Here is a 12,907-nt window from a genome sequence, read left to right on the forward strand (position 1 = left end):
TGTAGAATTTAGGGGAAAAACATTCTAAGAAGTTCCTGTTGCTTATGTAAGAGCAACTCAATTTTTTGAGCAGCAGATTTCAGCTGGCGGATGTTAGCCTGTGTTTGTGTAGAGGGGAGAGTAGGGAGTTCATTCCCAGCTGATTCTCAAGCTTGTAAACATTTCCATTTGGATGTGAGTAGGAACATGTTGGTCTGTTGAGTGGCTGTACTTGTTGGGTAACTGCACAGCTTTTTCCTACCGGTCATTGCCTGTTAATTTGGAGAAACAGAAGAGGGCACATCTGTAAAGTGGTCTACAGGAGTAAATTTTGGGGGAGATGAAACAGATGAATTAGTCTACAGAGAAGCTTTACCAAGATAGGTCTTTACCTTCTTCCTCTCCTTCAGTCTTTCAGTTAGTGAAATGCTCCCTCCTCGACCAGTGAGAAGAACTTCTCATCCTTTCCTTTATCACTGTGTTCAGTCCCCAGCTCACAAAATCACCTTGCGTCGTTTGTTTATATACCTAAGGCAACCAGTGTTTCTGTACGTGGAATTATGACTGTGTTTGAGATGGGAGGAGCTTTCATGATTACCCAGTCCAACCCCTTCCATTCACAAAATCAGAAATGGAGGTTATAAGGCTCGCTACAGATTACAAGAGGCAGCAGTGCAGTAGTCTAGAAGTTAAGAGCCTGTTGGAGTCAGATCTGGGTTCAAATTCTGGCTCCCACCATTTACTAGCTGTGCAGATCTACAGGTTAGTTAACTTCAACCATGGATCTCTTCATTTGTAAAATGGACTAATGTGAAGATTAGCAAGATGCCTGAACAGAATAAGTAAACTCTTAAAAGTGCCGTTGAAGATGATGGTGGTAGTTACGTCTTCATGGTTGATAAACTGTAAGATGTCAAGATTGTAGAATTAAGGTGCTTACTTTCTGGATGAACAAATAACGTTACTTTACGGATAAACAAATAATGAACAAATATGTTGTGTGGTTTTGGATGAGCATGAATTCTGAAAAACAGTGAGTACATATGTTTATCATCCAGGATACTTGTAGTGTATGCTTGAGAGAATGAGGTAAGGAGGAATGTATTTTTTTAAATGCCCTTGGTTGAGTTTCAGAAATGGATTTCAGATGCCAGGACTCAGCTTGTAACAAGAGGATGAGATCAGTTGGTATAATTGGAGCTACTTGATAATCCTTTTACTCTGTTCTCTGAACATTCATGGCGTTCCTATTTCTGTGCAAACATAGGAGCTAGAAAATGACCAGGTCTCCATAGAAATGTCATGTGTCCGGCTGGGGCGGGGAGAGCACGGGGTGAGAAGCATGTGGGGTGGAGCCAGCAGGCTGTCTGCAGCCTGTGGTAGGTACCAGGACAGTTTTGTTCTATTTGAATGCTTCTGGGGGTTATTTTAGAATGTGATCTTGAGTTTGGTTTTACCAGCATTTGGGGAGAGGAGCAGAGGGAAAGAAAGAGGAATCAAGACTATACTTTTAAAACTGAAAAAAAAAATTGACCTCTGAGTTTCTACCTTGTGGGGTAGAGGCTGAGACTGCTGGCTTGTGGTTTTCACCGTTGCTGCTTCCTGCTGCTGGAGAGCCAGCCACAACGACAACGGTGACTGAGCCCGGGTTTGATAGTCCTAAGTAGCTTTTTCATTTATTCAGATCACTTAGAAGGAGCATCGGTAGCACTGAAGTTTTAACTTGAAGCTTCCAAGCTAGTGGTTATTTGAGTAGTCTCTTTCTTAAGGATTCTGCTGTGGCTGCCAAGTAAGGAGCAAGGATTTTGTTTCCTGGTGGTTCCGCATCTTGCATTACTGTCTTGGCTTGTTGGTTGTTCCAGGTCACGTGTTCCTGTTTGCTGGCTTTGTGTCCGTGAAGGACCAAGTTTGTAGAATATCTTCTGTCACCACCACACTCAAGTGCTGCCCGCGTTTATTTGATTTACAGCAGTTTTCAGAGGCAAATGATTATTAACTCTGGACTTCAGCGCCCTCCTCCGTCCTGGCCTTCTTACTGGGGCCACAGCCACGCACCCATTTGTCAGGTGGCATGGGATGTGTAAGGTGTTGATTCTTCGATTTGCCCACCCCAGGTCTTTGGAGCCACCTTAAGTTGGTCTTCCAGATCAGTCTGCATTCTGGCTGTCCGCTGACCATGACCAGTCTAGCATGAACCAACTGCTTGCTGTCGGGGGGTGCCTTCTGTGTAGGGCCTGTTTGATTTATGTGGAGACTCCGCCAGGATCTCAGGGCCCCCCAGAGAGTTTATTTGAACTATTTATAGTTTGTTGTTCAGTCCACAGTCTGTGTCTAGAGTACACACTCAAATATTTGCTGAATTGAATTATTTCCCTTTGTTGCATTTCAAATACCTTTTGTTTGCATGTTTTACATCTCCTCTTCTTCGTCCCCTTGCACATTAAGTCACTTTCGCAGTAGCCTGGGCTCTTTGGAAACACAGGTACCAGTACCTGCTCCTCATTCTTACCCTCACTCCTACTTAACAAAAGCAGTTCTACTTTTAGGACTGTATGCCTGGAAATTTTAGTCTTTTCCCCCTAAATTCCTTTTTCATTGTACAGATTTTCAGGAAAAATAGCCAAGTGAAGTGTTCATTATGGCCAGATTATTAGCACTTGGGTCATTCTATGATAACATTAATTTTATGAAACACCTATATATATTTTTTTAAATTTTGAAGTATTGTAATTGTAAAGGAAAGAGCACTGCGTAGTAGATGCCTTTCTCTACCTAGATTTTTGTATCTATTTCTCAGCTATGAAATATTTGAAGTCTTGTGTGCACAGTAACATGCTCTGTTTACTAGAGAAAAACAGTTTATCAGTATGTGTATCTGTCATGTGCCATTCATCTCCTCACACACAGCTAGAAATCAAATGTTTTAAGGCAACTGGTCTGTAGTTTTTAATGGCAACCTTATTTTTGAAATTAGTTCAGGTGGGGAAATTAATTTTCCATTTCTGCATTGTATAATAAGTTGTTAACATATGTGGCCCTCTAAGAGTTTCCTATTAAGAGGAGTTCACAAAATTTGAAATTCAAAGAATAATCTCTAAAGTTTCTCTTAAATTTGTTATTTCTAAATCCAGAACAAGTATAATATCATCCATATTTAGCCTGGCAATAACCTTTTAGTAGTTTGATGAAAAGCTGCCTTTTTAAATTGTGCTTTTAAGCCATTTTCAGTGAATTGATCAAGTTAGAATTTGCAGGACTTTTTTTTAACCTAGTAGTTGATAATTTAACTCAGTTGAGATCTAATCTTGCCAATTCTTTATTTTAGGATTGTCAAACACTTGCTCTGTTTGTTTTGTGAAGCAGAAGGTCTGAATTGAAAGTAAACAATCTTTATTGATACTCAAACAGAATTAGCCACAACTGTTATATAAGTTACATTTTCAAGATGCGTAGGTACTTCCTCATCTGCGCTCCTGAGGACAGACTCAGTTTCACCCTACGTGTTACAAGGAGGAGAGATTGCTGAGGGATGCCATTCCCATCTAGTGGTTGAGAAATAGTTCCCTTATTTCAGGACACTGATAAATTTTTGTCTTTAGATAGCAAAGTTCTTTGCTAAAACTGCTAATCAAGTTATCACAGGTTCTGTAGCATGTTATAGTTCTGTATGGCATCTAGATTGCTGGAAGTCGGGATGATTTTCACGTGCTTTTAGTTGGCTGATCCTACTTTATTTCACCTAAAATAAATTCATCAGTGATCTTTATTAATTTTTTTAAAGTACGCTCTACGCCCAACGTGGGGGTTGAACTCACTACCCTGAGATCAAGAGTCACATGTTCTACCCATTAAGCCAGCCTATTAGTGATTTTTACTTTGATTCTATTTATTTATTTATTTATTTATTTAAGCAAGCGAGAGAATGAGAGAGAGCACGAGAGGGGGGAGGGTCAGAGGGAGAAGCAGACTCCCTCCCGAGCAGGGAGCCCGATGTGGGACTTGATCCCAGGACTCCAGGATGACCTGAGCTGAAGGCAGTTGCTTAACCAACTGAGCCACCCAGGCGCCCTATTTTTATTTTATTTTTTAAAAAAGATTTTATTCATTTATTTATTTATTTTAGAGAGATGGCGAGCATGCATGCCAGTGAGGGGAGGTGCAGAGGGAGAGGGACAAGTAGACTCTGCTGAGTGTGGAGCTTGGGGAGCCCGATGCAGGGCTCCATCCCACGACCCTGAGATCATGACCTGACCTGACATCAAGAGTTGGACGCTCAACCGACTAAGCCACCAGGCACCCCTCCTATCAGTGATTTTTGAAAATACTCTCTGCTCATTGTGTGTTATAAAAACAAGAATGACTACTCAGGGGATGACTCAGGCCAGGAATGTTTTATGACTAGAAATTCTCCTTTAAAAATAAAATTTTTCACTTAAGTTAATAAAATATTTATTAAAAAAAAACCTAAATGGAGGATTGCTGAGACTGTTGGAGTCTCTTTGACTCTATAGTATTTTCACTTAATTATGAAATATATGTATTTCTTTTATTTGAAGTCTTTGTTGTTCAAAACTTTCCCTCTGATTTTGAGATGGTTTAAAAAAAAAAGTCACTCCTCTTGTGTTATACAATGTCATTTTTCTCAAGATGTTAAAGACTCAGTATTGAAGAACTACAACATTGAAGGCAATATTTATCCTTGAGATAAGAGAACCATTTTAGCAACTTAAAAGCTAACATGGACGTTTCTAGCATCTGCTTCTAGTACCTCTTACGCTTGCCACTTGTGGGAATAATGTGGTAGCGCTTTTGTCATGTAATATGTTCAAGAAGGGCTGTATGTCACTGAAATAATCCCTAACAGAGTAGCCACTGCAGGGCCTGGCCTTCATCCATGTTAGGTCGTCCAGCTCGGTCAGGTCTGCATGTGTGTGAGAGCCCACTTGCCTATATTTTTAGTCTTTCCAAATGGTTTATCATCACTTTAGCCCATTGGGTTGCTTGCTTTTTGGATGATAGAGGTTGGGAAGGCTGAAGGAAGTAGAAAGGCTTGAATTTGGCAGTCTCTTTACCGGATATCTATTTTAACCCCCACTGAAGTTAATTTACATAAAGCCCAGCTGTGCAAGAATTTTTCTAAAGTCAAAGTTTATTCTTATTACCATAGGGATAAGAATGTCAGCACTTGCTGAACTGATGGTCTTGCTCTCCTGTGCCTGGACCTCCTGGCAGCTTACAGTTCCGTTTCCTTGGGATACAGGATACAGCTGGCCCCAAACTTCTCACCTGGAATAGCCATTTGGAGTTTTCTTCTCTGTATAGATCTCTGCAAAGCGGCAGACGCCATTTTTTTTTTTTTTTTTTTTGCAGGAAACCACAAGCCTGTGTCGAACAGCAAAAGAGAATTGATATAACATGTGTGTGTGTTCTTCCCAGAGGTACCAACCATCATGTGAGAGCCTAGGTGTCGTGTTGAGCAGCTCTTCACCCTCCTTTCTGCTTTGAGGTTTTCCAGTTAGATGATGCTGAATTCCCCCACTCTGGTCCCTATTACTTTTCTGGCCGATTAAGCAAATTGATCCAGGCTGGATTTCTTTTTTTCTTTTTTTTTTTTTTAAGATTTTATTTATTTATTTGAGAGAGAGAATGAGAGACAGAGAGCATGAGAGGGAGGAGGGTCAGAGGGAGAAGCAGACTCCCTGCCGAGCAGGGAGCCCGATGCGGGACTCGATCCTGGGACTCCAGGATCATGACCTGAGCCGAAGGCAGTCGCTCAACCAACTGAGCCACCCAGGCGCCCCAGGCTGGATTTCTTAACACTTGGCAGGATCCATACTATCTTTGATGAGCTAGTAGGTGAACCTTCTGGGACTAGACTGACTTGAGTTATTTTGGCTTTGATAGGTTGGTTTTTGTTCTTAAAGCTAGAGCTGCAGATCCTTTGCTTTCAAATGGGGCAGGAAAGCTGCTGATCAATTTCTGTCTCTGATGTTGATACCAAGTATGTTAGTATTTACTGCGCTCACAGCCCTGCGCCAGGTGCTCTGGCAGGAGTGGGGGTGGTGTGGCGGAAGACATCCACAATGTGCAGACTGGGAGAAACAAGGACAGGAGAACAGGCGAGCACAGAAATGAAAGAGAAGAAAATGAAAGGAAAAAAGTGACTTATTGCTGACTGCTTGGGTTGGATTACCAGTAGTAATCCTGCTGTCAGAATCAGCAGGGGTGGAGGGCATTATCATGAAGCACAGTGTAAGGACTGGACCTCGCACGGTGCACGCCAGCGGTGTGTGCAGGCCAGGGTGGAGGCTGTGGGGCAGGAGTGCCGGTAGGGGTAGGGCTGCATGGGCAAGCCACCGAACACTGGCGGGCGGCACCAGTCGGAGTGGTGGGGGAGCCTGGAGGGCTTCTGGGAGCTCACCAACAATAAAGGGCGTGTTTAGTAGAGCACCTCATCTGCTGGGCTCTACATGTCCCTCCTGGACACCCTCCCTTTAGAATTGGGGGTCAGCACGGTGATGGCCGTGGTCCATGGGTCGTGGGAGTTGCATGTGATGTGAGGTCAGTGCGCACAGCTAATCCGGTCATTCGTATCGGGCAGTAGGGACAGGGACTTACCGAGTGTTTCCTTACTCCTTACTACTGTGTTAAACATTTTACACACATCTTTTATTCTTATTTTTACCCATTTTACAGATGAAAATAAAGCTTGGCAGTTAAGTAGCTTGTCCACAATCACAGAGCCAGAAGTGCCAGAGTTTGTCTGTCTCCTTCTCTGAATTATATTGGCATTTTCATTTTTATCCTTATGTTCTTCTACAAGGGGTTGTTAATGAATTCTTAAACGCTAGCAGATTGTCTCTAATCTAGCAGTCATCCGTTCCTTTAATATCTTCATTATTCATCAAAGTGGCTTACAGAGACTTAGTGTAAAATAAATATGATATATATATATGAATATATATATGTTTTTTTTTCCTTTTTGAGAGAGAGAGCAGGGTGGGTGGGGAGGGGGAGAGGGAGAGAGAATCTTAAGCAGGCTCCATGCTGAGCGCGACGCCCGATGTGGGGCTCAGTCTCACGACCCTGAGATCATGACTTGAACTGAAATGAAGAGTCGGATGCTCAACCGACTGAGCCACCCAGGTGCCCCAGACTTTTTTTTTTTTTTTTTTTTTTTTACAGAGGAAATGTAGTGAGCTTAATCTTTCTGCTGGCAACTGATAGTCCCAAGCTGCCCAGGTGTGTCTGTGGATGCAGCCTCTGAGCTTCTGAGCCCCAGGATGCAGAGCTCTACGTTTAAGCCCTGGAGGTTGGAAGCTCCACCGTAACTAAGACGGGTTAAATGTGTTTCCAAAATTGGGATCACATCTTACTTTTAGGCTTTTCTCTCCTTTTCTTGAGTCAGGGCAGATCTAAGTGCCCTCTCCTAGAACTCCCTAAAGAAAAGACATTAGTACCTCAAAAGAACCTTTCTAAAGGATTGCTTACTACTGTGTAGGCAGAGAGGGAGCTGCAGAAAGAAAATAGTGTTTTGGGAAGGTTGAGTCAGAGGTGCAAGTGGAGCACGGAGAGATTTTCTCAAGGTGATAAGGCCCTGGCACTCGGGGCTACAAGCTGAGGCAGGTAGACCGGCAGTGACTCCCACTTGGGGAAGAAGGCTGGTGTGGGCTGCTTCTGAGACCCCCTTCTAATTATAAAGTCCTGTGGCCAACAGGATTTGGCTTGGGTTTGGGATGCGGACTCCAGGGCCCGCGGAACTTGACTGGGAAGCCAGCCATCGTGTGCTGCACCTCGGGGAAGCCGTGGGGGAAAGTTGGCCTTGCTGCCTGTGACCCACAACACGTACTTGCTTGGTGTGAGTTTAGGCTACGTGATTACAGACTTCTTCCAGTGCTACTTTTTGTGGATCTTTAAACCTGCAGTTGTGAAAGAATAGAAATTGGAGCTGAACTTAAAAAAAAAAAAAATAAAGGATAAGAAAAGTAAAAAACCAAACCAAAGACGTAGATTTGGTTGATGCCAATGTCATCATAAGGCTGTCAGGTCTTTAGGGTAGAGCGGGGTTGCGGTGGTTTGTCTGTTCTTCTGTCTCCCTTCGTTGGCTTCTAAGGGTCAGGCATCTTTGAGGTGTGTGAATTTGCATGAGTGTCTCCCCCACGTCCTCTCCCCCCTCGTCCCCTGCTTGCACTTCTCATTCTGATGAGTGCCCAGCAGCACACGGTGCTGCCTTGTCCCTGTACTTGCAGCTCCTTCTGCTCTGTGCTTCCCCTGTGTCCACCGGGTGAGACTTGCCTCACGGTTGACCTCCTCCAGTAAATTGTGTCGGGGCCTCCACTTCCTAGCAAGTTTATCCTTCTTTCCTGACCCTTGTCACATTTTTATTATTGTGCTTACAATACTGTAATATCATGATCCGTTTACATCTGTCTGTCCCTTACTAAATTGGTAGGGGCCTTGGTATTATTTATCTCTGACACTCAGCAGCTCTCTGTACATGCAGTATTTTAGGGACTCAAAACATAAGGAGATTACCACCACTGAAAGTCTTTTTGTGCCCAGGCAGATAGTATAAACATATGGAGAAGAAAAGGAGGCCCTAAGTATTGAAAAGTTAATGTGTACTCTCCTCTATGAATTTCGAAGTAAACTCCCGAGTATGAGAAGTCACAGAACTGATTTTTATTTTATTTTATTTTTTAAAGATTTTATTTATTTATTTGATAGAGAGACACACACACACAGAGGGAACACAAGCCGGGGGAGTGGGAGAGGGAGAAGCAGGCTCCCCACTGAGCAGGGAGCCTGATGTGGGGCTCGATCCCAAGACCCCGGGATCATGACCTGAGCCGAAGGCAGACGCTTAATGACTGAGCCACCCAGGCGCCCCCAGAACCGATTTTTAAATTAAATTTCTTTCATTATTGTTTTGGTAAGACTTGTTTATTCTGTGTTAATGACTTTGATTATTTGTGTGTGTGTTTTTGCCCTAAATTCAAGATCATTTTGCCTATTGGTTAAACCAGCACTGATAAATAATAAATGAGTGAATGTGGGTGTTAGTGTTTCGGATGTTTGGGGTTTCTGTTTTAATCGGCTGTGTCCTTTTGTTTTACTGTGAGTGTTGCCCTGTGTTGGACTCTTCATTCTTATCCTCTCCTACCCTCTTGCCATGGGTCCCCTTTTCTCTATTACCCCATTTGTGACCAGTGCTTTGCTTTTTCCTTGGTGATTTGTAGTAGTACTGTGTCATGAGATAGTGGGACACAGAAGCCTGGCTGTGTCACAAGAGAACCAGACATGTGTTCTGGGTCTCAACACCATTGTTTCCCAAGGTGTGGGCCATGATTCAAAAGCAGAAACATCACCAGGTCCAGTCTCCTGATTTGGACTCACTGATGGTGGAAGGGGGCATGGGGGATGGGCAAGAATCTGTATTCTTTAACAAGGCCTCCAGCTGATGCTTGGGTGCCCTGAAGTTTGAGAATCAGTGTTTAAAGCTAACTGCTCAATTATTAATTAATGCAACTTTAAACAGAAGAAGATAATTAGGCTCCTGTAAGATTTCCTCAGTCCCTTATTCAGGAAATGTATTTGGTACCTGTAGTAGTTTATATATACATATTTTGTAGAACTTGGCATCTGCAACAGGAAACGCCTGTTTGCTCTTTGTACCCTGCTTCTTGTCTATTATTCAGAATTCCCTGCTCCCACCCCCAGTGAGTGCGTAACATGTTTATAGCCACCAGCCCAGACTCCTTAGGAATGAAGGAAAGAGTCTTTGGATCCTGTTATTTTCCTTGAAGAGCAGGACACTGTTTTACAAGAATCCAGAGTATGCATTGTCATTTCCATGTTAACCCTCAACCCCAAATTTTTGTGGGTTTTGAAGGATTTACTGTAGCTCAGTTTTAGCAGGGTCCCTGGCCATGGAGATTCACTGGAAGCACATCCAGCAGTGCAGGTGCCCTGCAGGGACAGATCCTCTATTTACACTTGGCTGAGTCTCAAGCAGCTGCCCTCTTCCTTTGGGGACTGGGGTTGGTTGTGAAGGTGGCTTGCACTTCTTTTCTTGTGGATTTGGAAGCTTCCCTGTTGTGAATGACAAAAACCATGTCAATTGAAGTGATAGGTTCAGCAGACCTGGACAGCTGGTCCTTAGGAAATGGCTTGAGGTCAAGAAGCTAACAGATTCGGAGAGTTTGCAGGTCTCTGTGTAATTCCTGATGCAGTGTTAGGCCTGTGATCCCCCTCCCTCCCTCCTGTTAGGGACGTTTCATTAAGAGTGGAGCACCTGTTAAAGGCTTCTTTAGTATAATATACGCGTATGGCTAAAGAATAGCAAGATTGATTTGTATTTACATACATATGGGTACAGGCATTCTTATTTTAATTGCTTCTCTAGGGAGCTTTAGTAAAGATTGTAGATTTCTTCAGTTTGCGCATTTTGGAAAAGTGTCTTTTTATTTCCAGTTCAGTTGTGGCACATTGAATGACAGGGGACTTAAAAAAGGATGTGCTATGTATAATGTCTTCTTCCTGATTACAAAAGTAGTATCTGTTCATTGTCTGCATAGTTAGGATTAAGAAAAAGATAATTTAGGAATAAAAATTCCCTGTAATTCTCAGAAATACGTATATTTAGCATTTTGTTATTTGTTCCTCCAGATTTTTTTCTAGGGTTATTTTGTTATATCTTAGAATCGTGATTTACCCGCCAGTGTGTTTTTGCACAAATGTATATCTGGATACCTGACACCTTTTATTTTTTATTTTTATTTTATTTATTTTTTAAAGATTTTATTTATTTATTTGACAGAGAGAGAGTGAGAGCACAAGTAGGCAGAGTGGCAGGCAGATGGAGAGGGAGAAACAGGCTCTCCGCTGAGCAGGGAGCCGGATGTGGGGCTCGATCCCAAGACCCCAGGATCATGACCTGAGCCGAAGGCAGCCGCTTAATGGACTGAGCCACCCAGGTGCCCCTGATGCCTTTTATTTTGACCACTTAGAATTTTCCAGGTATTTTCCTTGGTAGTTTCCACTGAGACCCAGAAACTGCAAGAGAGATCTGTGTCTGGCAGTGTGCTTAAGCACCTCACTTGGATTCTCTCTTTTAATTCTTCTGACTCCATAGTGTAGGCAGGAATTTTTATGCTCTTACTGCACTTAAAGAGACTGAGGTTAGACAGTCCACTTACTTGCTCAAGGTCATACAGTTAATCACTAGGGAACTTGGGATGGCCACCCATGTAATTTGATTGCTGGTCTAGAGGATATTGTATAGCATGCTAGGACTTTTCTATGCTGAGAAGTCTTTTCTAGCTGAAAATATCTTTGAGACGTACAGAGCTGTTGAATGGGGACACCTTGCTTCTTTGGCTTATTAAGAGGTATTTTGTTAGCTTTTGGTCGGGAGTTGGCACTCAGGCACACTGGCTGAATCTAGTCCACTGCCCCTTTTGTGAAGAGAGTTTTATTGGAACATGGCCACACCCATTCGTTTACGCATTGCACCAGAGAGCGTTATGACCCGCAAAGCCCCAGGTATTTACCATCCAGCCCTTTTCAGAAAATGTTTGCTAGCCCCTGCTGTGGACACTGGCTATTATGAAGGCATGTCATCTTTGGTGGCTTCTGTGGTTTTGCATTCATTTGCTCAGGCACGCTGGTCTGTGGAAGTGTGTTCTGTCCCTTACTCGCCCCGCAAACCACCAAACACCTGTATCACTTCGTGCCTGAGTTTCCATGTGATCCTTAGGAGCTGCTGAGCTTCTTCACAATCCTTTGCAGGTGCTGTGACCTGCAGACAGTTCCAGAACTCTTGCCACTGTTAACCTGTGTCAGCACCACATGTCCCCACGCTGACCCATGCCACTGATGGTGTCTGCCCGGCCCCCTGCGAGGGAAAAGCTGCTGATGAGCGTTTATTCTAAAGTGCAGGAAGAGGTCACAGCTCGGGTCTGCTTGCCTGTTCAGCAGCACCCCGAGAGCTGCCAGAGGATTGCAGAGAGAGCTGGACTGACATCACTGAGACCATTGCATTCAGGATGGAGGAGTCCTGCTTTGACATAGAGTGAATGTGTTACTTTTGTACAACAGTAAACTATTCCATTTGTTTTCTTTCAGCATTTTGCAATAAAATGGAAAATGTGAGAAGAATGAAAACACTTAATTACTGAGCTTGTTTTTATTCCTCACCCCGCAGATCTGTGACTCATCAGAATTGTAGCTGGCTACTGCTGAGTGGAAGATTTGGTGAACATATTTGAAATCACATCAGTTATGTGTTTGAATTTTGATATTTCCATTTCATAGTCTTTAAAATGGGGTGCAACCTTTATAGTCCCACTGGGTCTGTCCTGTGTTGTACTTGGTGTTACATGAAAGCAGCCCATGTAAATGTGGACTTGGTCAAAGTCATTCTCTAGTTCCCGGGTAAGGAGGAAATTGTAGGGTTTTTCTCTCAAAATTTCTTGATGAAATCATTCATGGACATAGTGCATTTCTTTCATTTTCCTTTTGGGAAGTCTTGATCAAAAATCCATGGACAGGGGCGCCTGGGTGGCTCAGTCGTTAAGCCTCTGCCTTCGGCTCAGGTCATGATCCCAGGGTCCTGGGATCGAGCCCCGCATCGGGCTCCCTGCTCTGCGGGAAGCCTGTTTCTCCCTCTCCCCCTGCTTGTGATCCTGCTCTCACTGTGTCTCTCTCTGTCAAATAAATAAATAAAATCTTTAAAAAAAAAAAAAAATCCATGGACAAAAGCAAAGACTTTCAATTGGGTCTTAAAGAATAAATTTGGTTTTTAAGTGTGTTTACTCTGACCCAAAGACTGCCTTCCTGCAATATGCTCCTTCCTTTAGAGCACCGTTCTCAAGTAAAGTGAGCTTACTTAAATGGATAAAGTAAGTTGTGCATTGTATGTAGCAAA

The sequence above is a fragment of the Neomonachus schauinslandi genome, chromosome 9, assembly GCF_002201575.2.
Source record: "Neomonachus schauinslandi chromosome 9, ASM220157v2, whole genome shotgun sequence".
Lineage (NCBI taxonomy): Eukaryota > Metazoa > Chordata > Mammalia > Carnivora > Phocidae > Neomonachus > Neomonachus schauinslandi.